The sequence below is a fragment of the Rhinoderma darwinii genome, chromosome 1, assembly GCF_050947455.1.
Source record: "Rhinoderma darwinii isolate aRhiDar2 chromosome 1, aRhiDar2.hap1, whole genome shotgun sequence".
NCBI classification, from domain to species: domain Eukaryota; kingdom Metazoa; phylum Chordata; class Amphibia; order Anura; family Rhinodermatidae; genus Rhinoderma; species Rhinoderma darwinii.
In genome coordinates this window covers 160,260,354-160,282,023 of record NC_134687.1, presented here as the reverse complement: position 1 = coordinate 160,282,023, position 21,670 = coordinate 160,260,354, and the positions used below count along the sequence as shown (strand labels likewise).

Below are 21,670 nucleotides of genomic sequence, written 5' to 3'. Positions count from 1 at the left end.
AGCCGCTGAATAGAAATATACTGTGGTTATTTATACCACACGGTAGATGGTTTAAGACGAAAAAAAGTTATTAAAAGTACATTAATAAAACGGTGCAACTAAAAAGTACAACTTGTCCCGCAAGTCCTTATACAGCTATGTAGACGTAAAAATAAAAAAAAGTTATAGCTCTTTGAATAAGACGATGGAAAAAAAAAAAATAAATGCTTGGTCATTAAGGCCTAAAATAGGCTGGTCCCTAAGGGGTTGTCCAAGAGTACAAAAAAAAAAAAAAACACCTGCCAGTAAAAATAGTAATAAAAATGTTTATTATTATTACAACTATTAACCCCTTCCCCCTGCTGGCATTCTGGGCCCTAATGTCCAAGCCATTTTTTACATTTTTCCATTGTCACATTCGAAGAGCTGTAACTTTTTTATTTTTGCGTCGGCATAGCTGTATAAGGTCTTGTTTTTTGCGGGACGACTTGCAGTTTTTATTGGTACCATTTGAGAGTAGATGCGACTTTTTGATCACTTTCTATCACATTTTTTTTAAGTCAGGATTAACAGAAAACAGCAATTTTTCCATTGTTTTTTATTTTATTTTTTACGGCGTTCACAGTGCGGGTTAAATAATGTAACAGCTTTATAGTCGGGGTCGTTACGGACGCGGCGATACCAAATATGTGTAACTTTTTTGCTTTATTGTAGTTTTTTTTAATAGTAAAGCATTTTGTAAGGGGAAAAGCTGGGTTTTTCATTTTTTTTTTTTCACTTTTTTTTTAAATTAACTTTATTAAACTTTTTTTACTTTTTTACTAGTCCCACTAGGGGACTTCCCTATCATCCGATCGCTATTATAATACACTGCAATACTTTTGTATTGCAGTGTATTACTGCCTGTCCGTTTAAAACGGACAGGCATCTGCTAGGTCATGCCTGCGGCATGATCTAGCAGGCATTCGCTGCAGGCAGACCTGGGGGTCTTTATTAGACCCCCGGCTGCCATAGAAGACACAGACACTCGGCGATTTTATCGCCGGGTGTCAGTGAGATGAGAGGGAGCTCCCTCCCTCTCTCCAAAACCATTCAGATGCGGTGCTCGCTATTGTGCACCGCATCTGAAGGGTTAAACAGGTGAGATCGATACTAATATCGATCTCACCCGGCAGAGCAGGGACGCTCCCAGCCCTCAGCTGCTTCTGGCAGCTGAGAGCAGGGAGATTTCACGGCTCCCTGCTCTGTTTACTTTATTCTAATGCAGCGACGTAGTTTGGCGGCGCTCTAGAATAAAGCCCACTAATGACCGCCGTAAAAAGACGTATCGGCGGTCATTAAGGGGTTAAAAAATAAATAAAATAAAAATCATCTGGTAAAATCCACCGTCGCTCCAGCTCTGGTGGTCTCCTGGCAGTCTTTTCTTTACATGCCAGCAGCGATGACATGCGGTCAAGTGCCTTATTGGCATCGCCACGGCATCCAGTCATTGGCAGCAGCGCTCACGTGCCAGTACGTCACATCATTGCTGCTGGAATGTAAAGAAAGATTGCGCTGGAGCGACAGGGGATTTACCAGGTAAGTTATGTGATTTTTTTATTACACTACATTTTCTGCTATTATTTTTCTTTTTACTCTAGAACAGCCCCTTTAATGAAACAGTGTTGTCTGTAGTAATTCACAAGCGGCGTATAGAATTCTTTAGAAATTCCATCTCAGTAAATAGTTAGAATGGTTTTGGTGGTTTATGAAAAGAGCCTAAAAGCATTTAAATGACCGGAAAATGATTATTTCCATATACGCCCTGGGGTCCAGCTTTCTCTATATAACTGAATTATTAGCTAATGTACTCTATTCACCTACAGTCTAATTAACTGCAAATCATGATCTATACTTCTTATGGGGTGGGGGGGGGGGGGAGATAGATAGAGAATATATATATATATATATATATATATATATATATTTTTTTTTTTTTATTTGTTTATTTTTTTTTTATTATTATTTTGCAATTTAGTGTACCACATCAATTTATTATATTTTTGTAAGGGCTCGTCCACACACTGTGGTCGGAAAAAATGCAGCAGAATACAGTAGCAGCATAGTGGAGAAGATTTAACAAATCTCATCCACGCGCTGCGTAAAATTTCCGAGCCGAAATTGACCAGCGGTGCGTGCATGCTGCAGAAAGTGTCCAGAATTGCTGCGTTTTTCAGGAGCGATGTCACCATCTCCTAGCACTGGGAAAAACGCTGCAATTTACGTACCATTTGCTGCAATAAAAACCACCGGAAATTTTGCGTTTTTTGCCGCAGCGGAAAGCCTTTGACTTTCAATGGAATTGCTGCAAAAATTTTCTGCAACAATTCCGTTGTGTGTGGACAAGCCCTAATTGTAAAATCGATGAAATAATAAACAAGACAACACTGACAGAGCAACGACAATTCCCTTATTCACAGCAGATAAAGCCGAATGCTTTGTCTGGCTCCATGTTTTCCCACCAGAGTTTGGAGGCAAACAGTAAATGATGCTAATGGAACATGATCCTAGTGCGATGTTCAGGAATAAAATCATGATTTCTCTTCTACTTCCCAGCAATTAATCACCACATTTAGTGCCTGCGTCTTCTAGGTGTCTGACAAGAGAAAAAGTTCATACCTCAGTCCTACCACGAGCTTACACCAAGTACAACTTCTACACTTATGATCATTATGTATAAGTCAATAAATTAATTGGTTGCAACACTTGTTTTTAGGGAGGTGTGAACTAGGCTTTACATAAGCAGAGCAGTAAGATAGAAGCGTGGGCTATAACGTGGTCTAAGGATAGAACACTCCTACATAAGGTTCCCTGTTGGTACTGAACAATGTGTTGGGCTTTTTACTCTGCCGGACATTATAAAGCTCATCAACATGGAGGAACGCCATTTAGAGAACGCAGAAGAGGTGCAGCGATGCCAGATCTAATCCCAGTTGATCTCTTCATATATATGTTGAGGAGTTATTCACCTTACACAACCTCCACCAAGTACAATCCTGTTAAACACAACACATCAGACCTGTTTTTCCATAATGTGCTAGATAAACCTTTATTTAATTAGATGTCATTTCATGACGACTATAACAACCAAATCCAGAGCTAGGCGATACTCCCTAATGTCTGCTCCTAGCACAGGTCAGTCTCAGGAGTCATTCTGGCATCCTCTGACCTACGGTTGTCTTATCACATAGGAACAACATCACAGTCTTATCTTCATGGTGGCTCATTTCTTTACAGCTGGGACACAAGAAACAGGACACCCGGGTAAATGAGGCGGTCTGAGAGTGACGGGTATGAGGCGGATGGTATTGGACTCGATAGAATAGGCACAATGAATGAAGTGTTGCACCAGGTGTAGGTCTCTGAAATGGGGGAACTTGGATTTTTTTTAGTTTCGCCCAGAATAATTTATCAATGATTGACTAGCTTTTCCAGGTAGCCTCAAACAACTATCCGATTTAAAAAGGGGTATTCCATTTTTTATTTGTTTATATAATAGGAAATCATATAATTTTCTTATATACATGTATTTAAATTCTGCTCACATAGCTTTATTATACCAGTGAAGTTGAGCCCTGACTGAACGATAAATGAGAAACCTATAGAGAGAAAAGGTCAAATACGCTCAAAATGATGTGTGATAGAAAAAACTTCTTTATTAACAGATACACAAAAACAAACAGTTAAAAATGAGTCATACAGTGTAAAATCGGCGTCAGCCCATGCGGTATACATACATTGATGGTGAACGTAATTAAAAAATGGATAACAAGAACACAGAATCGGTAATGATATCAAGAACAGACTTAATGTATATGGCATATGTGTAACAAACATAAATAAATAGTATAGAGAGCGATTCTCAAGTTAGAACCACCATTGCCTGGTATTTGGAAATTATAAACCGTATATATAATTATGTAGTGCCAATACATATGGATAAGGTAATTCTCATAAAAGATACACCATTACCTGGTGCTGGAAAGTGTAAGCCGTAAGTGTAATTGGCAGCACAGAACAATACAACTGAGGCAAATGTAGGTGAAGATATAAGGCCTAGATCCTGATACCAGAGTAGCCACATACAAAAGAAAGGATGTAATAGTACGTACCCGGATTCATATGACCACATTTGGGGAGACGCCAGTGCCGACGCGCGTTTCGGCAGATGCCTTCGTCCGGGGGTGGCGTCTTCCCGGCGGGGCCCTCCCTTATATACAGGCATAATTAAAACGTGAGAGCGGTCCATAATAACTCTAAAATATGAATTAATTATGTAAGAAAGGGACCGAGAAAAAGATGAATAAATAAATACATTATATGGACAAAGATTTTAATATATAGATGCATAGATATTTTTGCACTGATTTATGCTATTTAATATATATTTCTATATTTTTGTATCTTTTTTGTACATATATATTTTTATTATTGATATATTTATATTTATGGATATTATTCCCCATGCATTTATATGTACATACAGTGGTCACTCATGCACTAATTCATATCACATTATATGCACAAAGATTTTAATATATAGATGCATAGATATTTTTGCACTGATTTATGCTATTTAATATATATTTCTATATTTTTGTATCTTTTTTGCACATATATAGTATTATTATTGATATATTTATGGATATTATTCCCTATGCATTTATATGTACATACAGTGTTCTCTATACTGTCTAATATATATTTTTGTACTTTTTCTGTATGTTTTGTGTGTGTATATATACATATATATTTGCATTTATTTATGATGTATTTATACATAATTATTGTTGATCATGTACCTGTATATATAAAAAGTCTGTGTATATATTATTTTTCACCCTTTTTATTTATTTACATATCTGTATATTGCATATATTTTATGTACACACATATAACACATTTTCTTATTTCTTCATTTCATTCACACACACATTCTTTAATATGTTTTTCACACTTTTATCAATTTATTTATTCATCTTTTTCTCGGTCCCTTTCTTACATAATTAATTCATATTTTAGAGTTATTATGGACCGCTCTCACGTCACACCACACTGATCTGTGTTTCTCTTTTCCTTGTCATATCTTTCCCCTGTTCTCCGTCCTTTCCCTCTTTTGTTCTTCCTCCTTCTTGCTTTATTTATTTCCCCCTCGTTGACAGCTTACCGTTATATAGGTCATATTTGTATTTCCTAACAACATTTATCGCCTCCAAGGTCTTTGACCGTACTTACACATGCCTATTGCTAATATGATCAGTAGTCTCTTAGCTTACATTTCCCCTTTGAGTAGTACATGGGTGGGAGAGGTGTGCGCTGACTAGGGGTGGGGGAGTGGCTCACTCACTCTCGGCCGAGTCTTCAATCCTGGTTGGACGTGGGCGGCGCGGTCAGACAGCGTTCGCGCACTTCCGCCTGGATGACGCGGTACCGGAAGTGGGGAGCAGCCATCTTGCTACCCCCGGCCTGCCGCCAACAACCTCCCACATCACCCACACTGACACCAATTTCGTTTTAATTATGCCTGTATATAAGGGAGGGCCCCGCCGGGAAGACGCCACCCCCGGACGAAGGCATCTGCCGAAACGCGCGTCGGGACTGGCGTCTCCCCCATGTGGTCATATGAATCCGGGTACGTACTATTACATCCTTTCTTTTGTATGTGGCTACTCTGGTATCAGGATCTAGGCCTTATATCTTCACCTACATTTGCCTCAGTTGTATTGTTCCGTGCTGCCAATTACACTTACGGCTTACACTTTCCAGCACCAGGTAATGGTGTATCTTTTATGAGAATTACCTTATCCATATGTATTGGCACTACATAATTATATATACGGTTTATAATTTCCAAATACCAGGCAATGGTGGTTCTAACTTGAGAATCGCTCTCTATACTATTTATTTATGTTTGTTACACATATGCCATATACATTAAGTCTGTTCTTGATATCATTACCGATTCTGGGTTCTTGTTATCCATTTTTTAATTACGTTCACCATCAATGTATGTATACCGCATGGGCTGACGCCGATTTTACACTGTATGACTCATTTTTAACGGTTTGTTTTTGTGTATCTGTTAATAAAGAAGTTTTTTCTATCACACATCATTTTGAGCGTATTTGACCTTTTCTCTCTATAGGTTTCTTAGTAATGTTATGGTCAGAGTACCAGGTCATATTGGGTTTATATGTGTGTTCTCCTTAGTCCATAGTTATGGCTATCTGTGTCACTTTGACTGTTATAGACACATAATAAAAGATATATATTTGGAGTTCACACTATTGCTGCTCGTGTACATTTTGGTTATCTGCACGATAAATGGTAGAGCCCACAGATTAGTCCTTTGTAACGCATCCATGAGCTAACTGTATGAAACTAAACATGGGGCCAGTCAGGTCATCCCTCTCCTGGCATTCAGTGGGTAACATGGTTATAGGACATAGGATATGTGGCAGGTCATATGGCCGGCTCTAGATTATCCAGCACACTGTCCAGGCGTTAACAGGTGAAGAGTTGTTCATTGAGGAACAGGAGAAACACTTCTAAGTCCTGTTCACATGTTTGAAATGTCCGTTTGGTGCGTACATGGGGAGAGCTCCTTATGGCCACACTAAACATGTCCATTGGGCTCCAATAGCCAAAGAAGCCAAGGGCCAAAGAGGTGTCCTTTTCACCGCTGTCAAGCTGGTATACATCAGTATAACTTTTTTTCCTTTAAGGGTGGAATAGCGTAGTAGACTACACTTCTACATCCCGGTGGCTCTCTATAAAAAAACGTTTCCCGTGCGTTATACGTTTGTTTATACATGGGAGCCTAAGGGTGATTTATGCCACATCACAGGCATCTTTTTAAAGGATAAGTCACAGGCTTTTTAATAGCCTTTCATGACGTATTGTTAAATGCATACCATTATAACCTTTAGGCAATAGATACGTTAAATAGATGCCTAATAGTGACATCCGTCACCAGTGGCGTATTATGTAGACCATAGGCCCTGGGCTGTTACCCAAACTTGGGTTACCCTTCTCCACCGCCGCGTATCTATTGTTAACACTACGTTTTTGTGCAAGCATTAACAAATGGGTGTTACGATTCCCATTGCGAAACGGATGGGTCCCTACATACTGACACTGTCAGCGAGGGTTGGAGACTATCACACTGTGCAGGGACAAATCCTCCTGACAAGGGGAATGGTAACACCCATTTGTCTATCAGTCCTGGGACTACACAAAGACTTTTTTTTATAAAATACAACGACTTCCTATAATAGACATGTGAGGAGTGGTGACGGATTCTCTATAAATCCAGTGACTCACAGGTGACTTCTCAGATTCTAGTAGTTCTTTTACCTCTTTTCTTATTCATCTGGTCCAGACTTCATGACTACTTCTCCCGGCCATGATCCATTTCTGCAGAATTTGCCACTCAGATGTCTTCGGCTCCTCACTTTTCCAACATTTCTACACCTATAAACGAAGATAAAATTCTCATGGTGCCACACTGTGCCCCTGAATAAAATCGTACCATATACTGCGCCCCTAAATATAAGTGTGTCAAACACTGTAAAGCAAAGCACCAAATACACAGTGCCTCCTGGTAGACAGTGCCACCCACAGCCACCCCCTTGTAGAGAGAGTACCACGCAGCCACCCCCTTGTAGAGAGATAGAGAGAGAGAGAGAGAGCCACGCAGCCACCCCCTTGTAGAGAGATAGAGAGAGTGCCACGCAGCCACCCCCTTGTAGAGAGAGAGTGCCACGCAGCCACCCCTTGTAGAGAGAGAGAGAGAGAGAGAGAGTGCCACGCAGCCACCCTTGTAGAGAGAGAGAGAGAGAGAGTGCCACGCAGCCACCCCCTTGTAGAGAGAGAGAGTGCCACGCAGGCACCCCCTTGTAGAGAGAGAGTGCCACGCAGCCACCCCCTTGTAGAGAGAGAGTGCCACGCAGCCACCCCCTTGTAGAGAGAGAGTGCCACGCAGCCACCCCCTTGTAGAGAGAGAGTGCCACGCAGCCACCCCCTTGTAGAGAGAGAGTGCCACGCAGCCACCCCCTTGTAGAGAGAGTGCCACACAGCCACCCCCTTGTAGAGAGAGAGTGCCACACAGCCACCCCCTTGTAGAGAGAGAGAGTGCCACACAGCCACCCCTTGTGTAGAGAGAGAGTGCCACACAGCCACCCCCTTGTAGAGAGACAGAGTGCGCCACACAGCCACCCCCTTGTAGAGAGAGTGCCACACAGCCACCCCCTTGTAGAGAGAGTGCCACACAGCCACCCCCTTGTAGAGAGAGTGCCACACAGCCACCCCCTTGTAGAGAGAGTGCCACACAGCCACCCCCTTGTAGAGAGAGTGCCACACACCACACTTCACTCTGCCTGACGTGACTCACATTTAGCAGCAGGTCACGCGGCGGTCTGAGTGATGTTGGTGCTGGCCCGGGAATGAACGAGTCTAGTCATCTGACCTGAGTCAGCCACCTGACCACATGTCACTGACATGAAGTCAGGTGACTGGAGTGGTCCACTCCCGGCACCAACCTCACTCAGACTTATTCACTTGGCCGCGGCCTGCATATTTTCAAGTTGAAAACATGCCTGCGGCCACCTACTCTTCCCTTTGCACTGCGCATGTCCTTTTTGGCCCGTGCGCAGTGCAATGTTTTGGGAGAATTTAACTAAATCCCGGACGGCGCTTTTTTCTGCCGGACACCTTGGACGGCAGAAAAAAAAATAACGCCTGTTTTTGCGGACTGTCCGTAAATCTACGGACGGTTGGCAACCCAGATCAGCAGGGGAGACTGACGACCGCGAGAATGCAACAGGCAGCGGCCCTGCATGGTTTTTTGAAGTTGTGTGTGGTTCAGGCAGCCATAGGCCCCCTGGGAGCCTTGGGCCCTGGACGGCCGCCTGAACGAGGATCCGCCACTGTCCGTCGCCCATTGACTATAATGGCACTAGTTTAACGGATTCCAATATAATTTAGGTTGATGGCACTTCAGCACATGTCACCTTATACATCTCTGTACAGGAACATCAGTAGTCTGTGCAAGAACCACAATTGTAAACATTCCAACATTTCCTATGTCAACCCTGTTCTAACTGAATGGAAGGGGTCACATGACATTTGGACATTTGTCCAGTTAGCTCATGAATGCATTACACCGGACTTATCTTTGAGCTATACCATTCCACGGCACAGGGACATGAATCTACTGCACTGATATAAACAGAACTTTAAGCAGAGGTATATTAGAGCATTGCATGCCATATTTTATAAATAAATAAATGGAATATCCCTTTTAGGCTTAATGCACACGATGCCTATTACATGCGGTTTTGCTGCATGTATTTGCATGCAGCAAATCCGCAGCCTAATGCAGTACCAGCATAGCCAATGAGATTCCAGGAAAAACACACCAAAATCCGCAGCATGAAAATGTACAGATTTACGCAACCTAAAAACTGCACCGAAAAACGTGTGATCTTGTGTGGTTTTTACCTGCGTTTTGCTGCAGTTTTAGTGCGTATTATCCGCAGTAACACACGCAACTTCTGCATGAAGCCTAAAGGTTTGCCTTTTATCTTCTGACAAGTCATTAGGTGGGTCCATGCCATTAGATACCCATAGACCCCTAGTATGAAGGGCCTTATGTGCTCCTCAGGATTTCATGCCCCTTTTCTTTTTAGTCAGGTTTCCCCATTAAAGTCATTAAGAAAACCCCCTGATTTACAATAGGTCTCAATTAAAAGTTTCCTATCATTTGGTTTCTTATACAAGCCTATGAATCTCCTTGGTAACGAACAAACAAACCCTTTGTGGTCTGAACCTGCAGTCATACTTTATTTCATCGGTTCTCTACTTCTTGCTAATCTGCCAAATGTAAGTTAGCAAGAAGTAGAGGATAGATGTAATAGAGTATGGCTGCACTATCAAACCAAAAAGGGTTTTGTTTGTTGTCTGTAGCCACGGAATCACATGGCGTAGTTGTAGACATTTGTAATTTAAGGCGGTTGTCCGGTTTCAAATGTTTTATTTTTTTTGTAGAATAATAATAAAAAAAATAAAAAAAAAAAGTTATATAATTTTTCTATATACTTTCTGTATTAATTCCTCAGGATTTTCAAGATTTTTGCTTGTTGTTATTCAGTAGGAACATTCATTGCTTACTTCCAATGAATAAAATTCTGTCCAGGGTCATGTGATGATCACACAGGTGAACAGTTTGTTACAAGACACGGATCTGATAAAGATACTGTAACGATCCCAGCACTTGTTTGTCCATCACATGACCATGGACAGAATTTGACTCATTGGAAGTAAATAATGAATGTTCCTACTGAACAACAAGCAAAGATTTTGAAAACCATGAGAAATTAGTATAGAAAATATTGGAAAAATGTACAACTTTTAATTATACAGGAACATTAATTTGCTTGTACCAGACAACAACTTTAAGACCTATTGCAAATTTGCTTTATTTTTTCAAAAGAGATGCATTGGGACAACGAAAAAAAACAAACAAAAAAACTGGTTGAGAAGGTGGATATGAGGAGCATAGACTGTCTAAATTTGTCCGTGGGCCGTCATTATAATAATGTTATCACTGACCCCATAATACAAGATGGTGGCTATAATCCTACATACTTGGATGTGATATGTTGTTCACTGTTCAGAAGAGTCATGGTGAAATATTGTTACTAAACCCCAAATCCACATAACAATAACACAATAATGATAAATCCAAAAAAGTTCTGAGAATTATAGCTCATGTTGTGACTGTTACGGATAATCTGAGGGCAGGGGCGTAACTAGGAAAGACTGGGCCCCATAGCAAACTTTTGACTGGGCCCCCCCTCCGCTGGGTATCACACAAACCCCCCCCTTTGTAGATAGTGCCTCCCTATAGATCCCACCACACAGTGCCCCCTATAGATAGCACCATACACAGCCCCCTGTAGATAACGTCTTACAGCCCCAATCCCCCCTGTAGATGACGCCATACAGACCCCCCTGTAGATAACGCCATATAGCCCCCCCCCCCCCCAAAAAAAACGGCCTATAGTTTGTCCTACAAAAGAGATGTATCCCCTATCCACAGGCTAGGGCATACATGTGTGATCGCTGGCAGCGATAAGGAGAACGGGGGACCGAAAGTCCCCCCAAATTATCGATGACTAACCTCGGACTTCCGGAGTCTGCGCAGTTCAATAAAAATGAAAGGTGCGCTGGTCACGCATGCGCACAAGCGCGACCAGTGCACAATTCATTTCTATGGAGCTGCAGACTGACCCCGGAAGTCTGAGGTCTGTCATGGAGAACTTCGGGGGACTTTCGGTCCCCCGTTCTCCTTATGGCTGGGCGTCCCAGCGATCACACATGTATCCCCTATGTCAAACCCTTCAGTGGCGTCGCGCTGTAGCAGCCATAGCGGATGCTAGCAGAGCCTCCGGCCATGGGGGGGCCCATGGTGGCGGATGGCACTGGCCCCCTCATGCTGCGGGCCCCGTAGCAGCCGCTACGGCTGCTATAGCGGTAGTTACGCCACTGTCTGAGGGCATTGTCAGGTTGTTAGAATCTTTACATCTTCATTCTGAGGGAAACTCAGAAATATAAAATTTCCATTTCAACTTGACATGTTCTTACTGGGTCACTCCCGCTGAAGGAAACATAATAGGGACCTAATATACTCAAAGGTTCACCAAAAGGTGGAAGACGTATGATATAGTGTCTTTTATTGTATTAAATATTTATTCCTACAGACATCACAAATACATCCATATCCCTCAGATTACCTGGGATTCCTTCAAAGTTTTTTAGTTTTTTTTAAAACATAAAGCGTCCATATTATGACACTATAGAGGAGACCTTATACACTAAAATAGTTTATGTAACATTTTCTGACTATTTCCATACAGTTCCCAGTTTGACAAACAGAAGCTTTGAAGGATAATGTATCACTTATATAGAAATAAAAGCAGCAGTAGATATGTTGGCCAGAACCTTACCACTTTCCGCTTACTGGAAGTTTGCTTTAGCAAATTGGAAGGGTATAGTCACGTCTTGTTTAAATAACCTATGCACTCACTGTAGTGACACGGTTTTAAGTCATGGGAAATAAAATGCATAGAGTAGAGAATTTGCATGCCTTAAAGGGGAGGTTCGTGTGCAGCCACCTCCATCACTATAATGGGTCTTATTGGATAAGTACAAGGCTCGGCATTGGGGAAGGAGATTGCGTGAATCTAGGAAAAAAGTCACGATGCCGGCAATGTTGTCTCCAAGCAGTGAGCCAGTAGTTGGTTGAGAGTCTTTGCTACATATTAGAACAGGGGTCGGGAACCTATGGCTCGCGAGCCAGATATGGCTCTTTTGATGGCCGTATCTGGCTCGCAGACAGGGCTCCTACCTGTCTATGGGAGGGATGCACGTTGCAGCCGCACAGCTCAGTATAGTACACATGACTATGAGAGCGGGGCTGCGGCTGTGTAATTCAGCCACAGCCCCGCTCCTGAGTCCTGACATATGCGCGCGGGGTCAGCATCATGTGATGCGGCCGGCGCTGCACTAATGATCTGCGGCATTGAAGACAGAACATGGCGGGCGCGCTACAAAGCACCCCCATGTTGTCTTCAGTGCCTGAACTGCCGCTCATTAGTGCAGCGCCGGCCGCATCTCCTCATGCTGACCGCGCGCGCACTTCCTGTCAGGAGCGGGGCAATGGCTGTATTACACAGCCGCAGCCCCGCTCTATAACGCCGGAGATCAGAGAACCTCTCATCTCCGCCGTTATTCCCGTGAATGCTGCGATCACAGCTGACTGCAGCATTCAGGGGAAAGTGAGAAGGGGGGATGCCCCTGGATCGCATCACAGGGAATTCCTGTGACGCGATCGAGGGCCATACCATATATGGGCAGACAGCCCAGGGTCTATTGACGGACCCCAGGGCTGTCTGACCATATCTCTTGTTGTTAGGATATACCCAAGTATGTCCTAACAACAGCCTGTGTGCTATCTGTCCACAGGCTAATGTACTGGCACATATCTGATATATGTCAGTACATTAAAGTTTAAAAATAAAGTAAAAACAAAGTATGGTTACATTTTTAAAAAATATACACCTTCACCTTTTTTACAATAAACATTAAAATAAGTCTCAATACATAAAATACACACATTCAGTAATGGCGCGGACAACAATGTTTTTGCATCATTTATGATGTGTACGCTGTAAAAAAATGAAATAAACACGGCTTTCATTCACTTATTAATGTGAGGCGCGAGGTGCGATGAATTTACCCTCCATGTTCCTCACATTAATAGTAATTAACCCCATCATGTACCTCGCCTATCTGCGCATGCGCGAGTTCAAAGAGACAGAGAGTCCTGGGTCCTGCCGCCGATGGCCATAGTGAAGCGCTCCTGCACGAAATGGTGAGTATATCTTAAATTCTATATTTTAAGGGTAAAAGTTGGGGGGTCGTCTTATACGCCCAGTCGTCTTATACGCCGACATATACGGTAGTTCTTTGATGGCCTGATAAGCATTGGCGGCAGTGGTGAGCGGCAGGGAGCATGGACTACATTTCCCATAACTCCCTGCATAGCCGCGCCGTCTGCAAGCACGCACCTGCGTCCCCTAGTGAAGCGGCATCTGCCTCCTCCCTTGTGTCTCCCTTGGACGTTCCAGAAACCCCTGGCTGTGCTGCTGCTTTGAAGGTGAACATTATAACATGGAAATTGTTACACAGCCTCATGGTCAGCAGCAGTGAGCTGCATCAATAAAGGGGCTGTGTAATACTGGCTTTAAATTAATCTCTTGTGGGCATAAGAAACTGATTTAAAGGACCACTATCAGGGCAAAAATCTGTTCTGAGCGCTTTATTACAGCTCTGGAGGTCTCCCAGATGGGTCTGAGCCTCTCTTTTTTGTTCATTTTCTGTAAGACCAACACTTCTAAAAGGGCCACTGACAGATACAATTGCTCCAGCGGTCACTTAGTACACAAAGGAGTGTTCCTCTCTGCTGCACTAAGCCACCGCTGGACCTAAACAATAATTCGCTGTAAAATAATAAAATAGATAATTGACATAACTGACAATGCGTTGTGTGACATGTCCAACATTCCAGCTTCTTTCTTCTGCGAATGCCTCAAAGCTGGCATTCTCTCAACATCAGGTGGGAAGAATGCCAGCTTCCAGTCATGCGCAGGAAAAAGAAGAAGCCAGACTGCTGGACTGATGTCATGCATCGCAAGCTCACAATGTAAGTTATTTATTTAATTTTTTTACTGCTAATTACCATTGTTTCAGTCCAGTTGTGGCTTTATACAGCAGGGAGGAGCATTCCTTGCTGTACTAAGTGAACATTGGAGCGATTGATCTGTCAATGGCCCTTTAAACATATTGTACGGCTCTCGCGGAATTATATTTCAAAATATGTGGCGTTTACGGCTCTCTTAGCCAAAAAGGTTCCTGACCCCTGTATTAGAAGCTCTGGGTGTAGGAAGGTTTACATAACCCAATAAAAGCAAGATTTTTTGCCTTCTGAGGCTATGTTCACACACAGAGTATTTTGACGAGTTTTTTGACACGGAAACCGCGTCGCAAAACTCAGCAAAAACAGCCCAAAAATGCCTCCCATTGATTTCAATGGGAGGCGTCGGCGTCTTTTTCCCGCGAGCAGTAAAACTGCCTCGTGGGAAAAAGAAGCGACATGCCCTATCTTCGGGCGTTTCCACCTCTGACCTCCCATTGACTTCAATGGGAGGCGGAGAAAGCGTATTTCGGTGTTTTATGCCCGCGGCGCTCAATGGCCGCGGGCAAAAAACAGCGAAAAAAACTCTGTGAAAATCGGCGTGCAGGGAGAGGAAAATCTGCCTCAAACTTCCAAACAAAATTTTGAGGCAGATATTCCTCTTGCAAAATACTCCGTGTGAACATAGCCTAAATTCTACACGGCCTCAAAATCCTCTTTAGTCTAAGAACTCTGTAGATATTATGAAGTAGTAGATATGAGGGTTCAGTCCAGAAAGAAAATCATTACCATTTCTATAGCTCACATGGCACAAAGGCTCACAAACCAGCGTACCAGGAAGGGACGTACTTGAGAGGTTGGGCGGTGGTTGAGACGTCATGTAAAAAAAAGTTACGTGCTATTTTACTTGAGAAAAAATAAAAAATCAGAACACGGATGTCTTCTGTCTTTTTTTCCTTATTTTGGCGGATAGGATATAAAACAAAAGCAAGCAGGTATTTGATGTCTAACTTTGCCAAGAACAATAATACTTCCTTAGCTACATATTTGTCATTGGATCTAACTAGAGACACGTCAAACCACATTCATATCAACTGAACACGTATTACTGGCAGAAATGGTCACATGTAAAGTAAATACTGAACGTGTCCCTTCAGACTAGGGATTTGTAAGTTGACATTTCTCAGGTACTTATCAGTCGCTGTTCCCTTTCATCAGTTTCGATCGCATAAGATGTGACTAATGTCATCCCTACATATGAATGAAGCTATTCAGCGCCATTCTTTGTATCTACGTTGTCAACACATTCAGAAACATTGTAGTAACCAAATTACACCTTCAATTACATCCTCTTACTATTACAATGCAGCATGTATTCCTCCACCCCAAGCCAAGGCTAAAAAAATGTACCATCCTACACTTCTGTATGACTGCATACAGAGTTTCCATTCAGGAGACTGAAAAAGTTGGTATGACCACCCCTGTTTACTAAGGGTGCAATTGTGACCGTCCAACTTTCCGAGAAACACATACATTGTTAAAAATAGATGCAGAAGTTCCACTGAAGCGGGAAACTATGGATATCCCCGTTTTATTAGTCATTCAGGACTTATTACTCATTCTGACATGTAACGGAGAAAACTCTAGTTCTATTATTTGACGGCTTAGATTAATGTAAGGTGTGCTCACACTGCAGATACTCATAAGTGCTTTTAATATCCTCAAGAAATGATCAGTAAGCAAGAAAAAGGGCTACGGTGGATAAAAGCCAGGATTGGACTACGGTATTCAGTCAAAACGACAGAACCCTTACGGAAACCATTTGCTCCGGATCCGTCACTATTGAAATCAATGGTGATGCAAACGGAAACCTATGGTTTCCGTTTGTATCAGTTTGGATTCCGTTCACGGGTTCCCCCTAACGGAAAGCTCCGAGGGAACCAGTCAACGGAGCCCTGACGCAGATGTGTACAGAGCCTGAACATGCAACTCAAAAAAGTTTGTGTTTCCATTTTTACAAAAAATTGTTAAACAAATAACAAAAACTGCTTTAATCCAATTCTTCCTGCAATACAAACTAAATTATCAAAACATGGTATTGTGTATTATTAGTCTGAGCTTTTTCCGGAAACTATGGTTTATTTGCTTTACAAGGACCTGTGTAACTGACTTGACTTGATAAAGTACTTTAGCCAATCTTGGTCTCATGTACTGAAGATATCATCAACCGTCAGTATAATAACATCCATCAGGACCTGCTCGGAGCCACAATGGGATCTGCCTCAGTAGGTTAGACTGGGGGACTCTCAGAAGAGCAGAATACTTGCCAAGTAAGCAGCATGTGGTGGACCATTCCCGCTTTGATCTCCAGAATAACTGCACGTCTCCAACATTTCTTCTGACAAACATTAAGAGTGCCAATTTGTTTCATGTACAGATTTCAGCCAGTGCGACAATGTTGAGGGTTGAAAGGCACTTCACCTAGTCATTGTAGAGATCACAGAGTCCCTATGCTAAATGAGTGTGCTACCACATTACAGACTAACCACAATTACAGATCTATAACAAAAACACATGCTCTCTATAATACAGGCCACAGAAATGATGATGTAAATATCTGCACTGTATACTGTATTTACTGACCATCAAAGAAATGATGAGCAGTGGCGAGGACAAAAATAAATGTAAAAAAAACCCAACATATATAGTAGAGCCCCTTTAACAGCATTCTGCAGATTTGGTTGTACCATTGGCAATTTAATGATCATGTTGTGGAATTGAATAAATAAGAATTCCCCAATATTATGTTACTATTGGAATTGCATACAATTTCAACCTACAAATTATGTCAGAATACAGGTACATTTACAGTAGTCTGTATTCTGTTAATATAATACTCACATGGGCAGCATCAGTCCGCATAGAAGGACAGTCTGTGCTGTAGTCGTGAAACTACAACTTCTATCATTTCCAGACAACTTAAATTGTGCGATGATATTTACCATAAAAATAAATTCCCAGGAAACTACAGCTAGAAGTCTAGGTTACATGTGATATTATACATAAAGCAGAGAAAATACGTTTTATACCTATAATCATGTGTGTAACTGTCCTGTTTTGTCACATTGTCAAGATCTATTCAGGCATTTTACAGACAGTAGAAATAATTATTATACAGGAGTTGTCCTATACGATAATCAAAGTGTCAGAACAGTTAGGGTCCGACAGCTTGAACCCCACTATTTCCAAGAACAAGATGTTCCTAAACAGTCTCCCACTTCCAAATAAAAGTGAAGCACTCTTGGGATTTATGTAAAACCCAATTGCTTTCATAAAAAGGAACTGCACATGTGTGGACCATCTCTACTGAAAACAAGACCAGGACCTTACTTTTAGGATCAATAAAGGTCCCAATTTCTGGACCCCAACGATTGGACGTCTGATTGAGGTGTCATTTTATAGGTAAACATTTTTAACTTTACTAGATTACATAAAAGGTATAATTGTAAACCCAGCACAGAAAAGGCAGAAGATAAAACAACGTCTATAAAGAAGGAAAATTCTAAGCAATTCAAAAAGGAAGATAATTACATCTATGGCAACTTCCCACGAGGAAAAAACACTAAAGGTTTAGGATTATTCTAATTAGGCTCAATTCTAATCCAGCACATGAACTATTTCTTAAATCACATTATAATCCAAATGGCTAAATGTTTGAATGGAAAATCCACGTAGTCTGTATGTATACGTATTGGTGCAACAGTTCAAATATTACCAAGCTTTTTGGTTTGGAAGTACCATATCTTCGATCTTATTTAAATACTGTGTAAGTTTCCCTATCCAGTGCCTATAACCAAACCCTGCATCCACAGGGACTAAATTCAACCACATTGTATTTCAAACAGTTTGACCACGTCCTTACATACTTTTGAGGAACCCCTTTCTCTGCAAATCAGATTGTGATTTCAAGTGCTAGTGCCCAGGATGATCGAGCATCTATAAATTCCAGTAATAAGCAGAAGTTAGAGGTTTTACGGCGCTTTAATATTGATAGCCTGTCCTTCGGATAGGCCATCAATATTTAATCAGTAGGGGTCCAACTCATGGCCCCTCTGCAGATCAGCTGTCTGAATGGGACTAAGCTGCAGTACCAGGTACAGCCACAAACATATGTACGGCACTGTGCACGTGTAAACAATTAAATGAACACGGTGCTCAGCGCCTTCAATGAGCGGACTGGTGGTGTCCCCGGATTTAGACGCTTACAATCAAATATTGATGGCCTATCCTGTGTATTAAGCAATTGAGAGAGAGCTTACATGAAGACAACTTTATCCTGTGTAGACCCATTTAGAAATGACAGACAGGGCTCTCCTTTGCCTTGCAACTTCGAATAGTTAAGTAATCCTGCAGAGCTAGAGCCTTCCTAAAGTATTATCAGCATCACTATTTTTCAGGGTACCCAGGAATCCCAACTGGAAGGACTGGTACTCGCAAAAGCTGACAGTTTTAATCTTTAGGGGCATCACGACAGATGCATTTTAAAGAATATGTTCACCTTAACAACCAATTATGTTTTTTGTGTCTAAAGTGAAAAATTAAGCAACTTGGCAAATAGTTAAAATGTCCTACAGTTTGGTGTATGCAGATCTATGTGTCTCCATGGTAACATACTACAAACAAAGCCTGTGTAGTTTGATCCTGCAGTCATACGCTCTTCCATAAGTCCCCCACTTCTTGCTAACCTCCCAATTTAACCCCTTAAAAACCAGACAAATGAGTTTTCGTTTTCGTTTTCTTCTTCCCGCATTCCAAAAGCCATAACTTTTCTATTTCTTCATTGACATAGCCACATGAGGTCTTGTTTTTTGAAGGACAAGCCGTAGCTGTCATGGCACCATTTATTGTACCGCATAATGTACTGGGAAGCTGAAAAAAAAAAATTGTGGTGTGAAATGGGCAAAAAACAGCGATTACGCCATTTTTTTTGGGGGGGGGGGGAGGTTTGTTTTTACGGCGTCCATCAGGCGGTAAATAACTACATATTCACCTTATTCTACAAATGGATACGATTACGACGATACCAAATTTATGTTGTTTTGTTTTAGGTTTTACCACTTTTAGCAAAATTAAACTATTTGCTAAAAAAAAAAAAATAGGTTTTGTGTCACCATATTCTGAGAGCCAGAACTTTTATTTTTCCATCAACTTAGCGATGTGAGGACTTAAATTTTGCGGGCCGAGCTGTAGTTTTCACCAATACCATTTTGCGACCTTGCGTAAATGCGACTTTTTATTTAATTCTTTTTGAGAGCTAAGGTGACCAAAAAACAGCAATTTGCGTGCACACACATATACATATTATATATATATATATATATTTATTTATTTTTACAGCGCTCACTGTGCGGGTTATACAATGCTATATTGTTATAATTCTGACTTTTACGAATGCGGCGATTCCAGTTAGGTTAACTTTTATTTATTTTTTAACATTGCTTTAGGGAGAAAAAAAAAAAAATGGGAAAAGGTTTTTTTTTTTTAACTTGTTTTTTTTGGGAACATAAACAAAAAACACACCATTACGGTTTGTTACTTTTTTTTTTTTATTAGTCCCCCCCAGGGGACTAGAACCAGTGATAGTTGGATCGCTTGCATGATATACTGCAACACTAATGTATTGCAGTATATCGTGATACTGACAGTCTCCTTTAAAAGCTCTGCCAGAGGGCTCCCAGGCTGCCATGACAACCATCGGCACCCCCCGATCGTGTCATGGGGGGGCACACCCCTTTGTTAAAACGGGCAGAATCAGAGTGATCTTTGCTTCCGCCCATTGCAGTGAGGTGTCGGCTGTATTACACATGGATCGCACTCGGCCCGTGAGCCCACCCCATACTTCCGCTGAACGGCTGTCACGTACTAGTACGTGACATGTCGTTAAGGGTTTAAGTTCGCAAAATGCAGTGGACAGAGGGAAGGGAATATAGTGTAGGATCAGACTACACAGGGTTTGTTTGTAGTTTATTACCACGGGCACACATAGGTTTGCATACAAGCTTTAGGGCTTCTCCACACGTAACGCATTTCTGTTGAAACTAGCAGACAATCCGTTGCGGAAAAACCGCACTGTTCCCTGCATTTTATACTGCAGAAAATGGTGCGGATTTTGCTGCGTTTTTTTCAATGCTGGGAAACGGTGATATCGCCTCTGAAAGACGCAGCAATCGAGTCCACTTACCGCAGCAGGAATTGACATGCTGCAGTACGAAAAATACGCACCGCAAGTGAATCTCACACATTTTGCTGCTACTGTATTCTGCTGCATATTTTCCATCCGCAATTCCGTTTCGTGTGAACAAGCCCTTAGAGAGAATACAACCTTTTAATCAAGACAATCTTCAGAGTTGCTTCATTTTTTACTTTAGATGCATTGGGGTAATAAATATTTTGGTTTCAAATGTGCACATAGCTTTTAAAATAATAGCCAATTCTTATAAAGTTCCTGAGTTTGAGATGGACAATTAAATACTTATCCATAGGCCTTATTTACACGAACGTGTGCGTATTGCGCGCGTAAAAAACGCTACGTTTTGCGCGCATTGCAGTTCCGTGTGTCAGTGCTTGGTGCGTGTGTTATTTTCGCACGTATGCCATCCTTATGTCACGTGTTTTTGACGTATGTAAAATGAAATGAAGGTGGTGGTTTTATTTTTCTCTTAATTTCTTGAGCAACTGTTGCGCGAATCACGCACAGCACACGGATGTGCGTCCGTGTGATGTCCATGATGCGCAAAAAACGCTCAAGTATAGGACATGAAGTGAGCTTCACGCAGCGGATACACGCTGCGTGAAAAACACGGAATGTCTGAATGGCTCCATTGACTTACATGGGTCTGTGCGACGTGCGTGATTTTCACGCGCGTATCACGGACGTGAAATACGCTTGTGTAAATAAGGCCTTAGGCTTTGTTCACATCTGCGTCGGAGGCTCCGTTAGAAACCTCCATTGCAGATTCGATAAAAAATGCTGGACAAAATAATGCACAATGCTGCGCTATTTTTTCCGGTAAAACGATGAACACCATGAGGGTAAACCTGACGGAACCCATTAAAGTCAATGGGTTCCATCAGGCACCTTGGGGTCTGTCATGCAATGGATTTGGCTATTCTGGTATTTTCTTTGTGCTGCTCTTATGACAGAGGGGGAACAGCAAAAACACTGAATGCAGATGTGAACGAAGCCTAAGGCGTAACACATTAATCAAAATCAGAAAGCAAGCCATGAAAGGAAGACACGTATTGACAGAATGGCTTCACACAACAAACAAACACAAAAAGAGTGTCTAAAAATATAAGACAAGAACAACTTATGGAGGGAAAAATTACTAGACT

At 41.8% G+C, this 21,670-nt stretch overlaps 1 protein-coding gene across 2 annotated transcripts in view; it reads right to left on the bottom strand.

The window, feature by feature from the left end:
• Window positions 1–21,670, bottom strand: part of SGMS2 (sphingomyelin synthase 2) — a 70,788-nt gene that overhangs the window by 32,505 nt on the left and 16,613 nt on the right. The window lies entirely within an intron of this gene.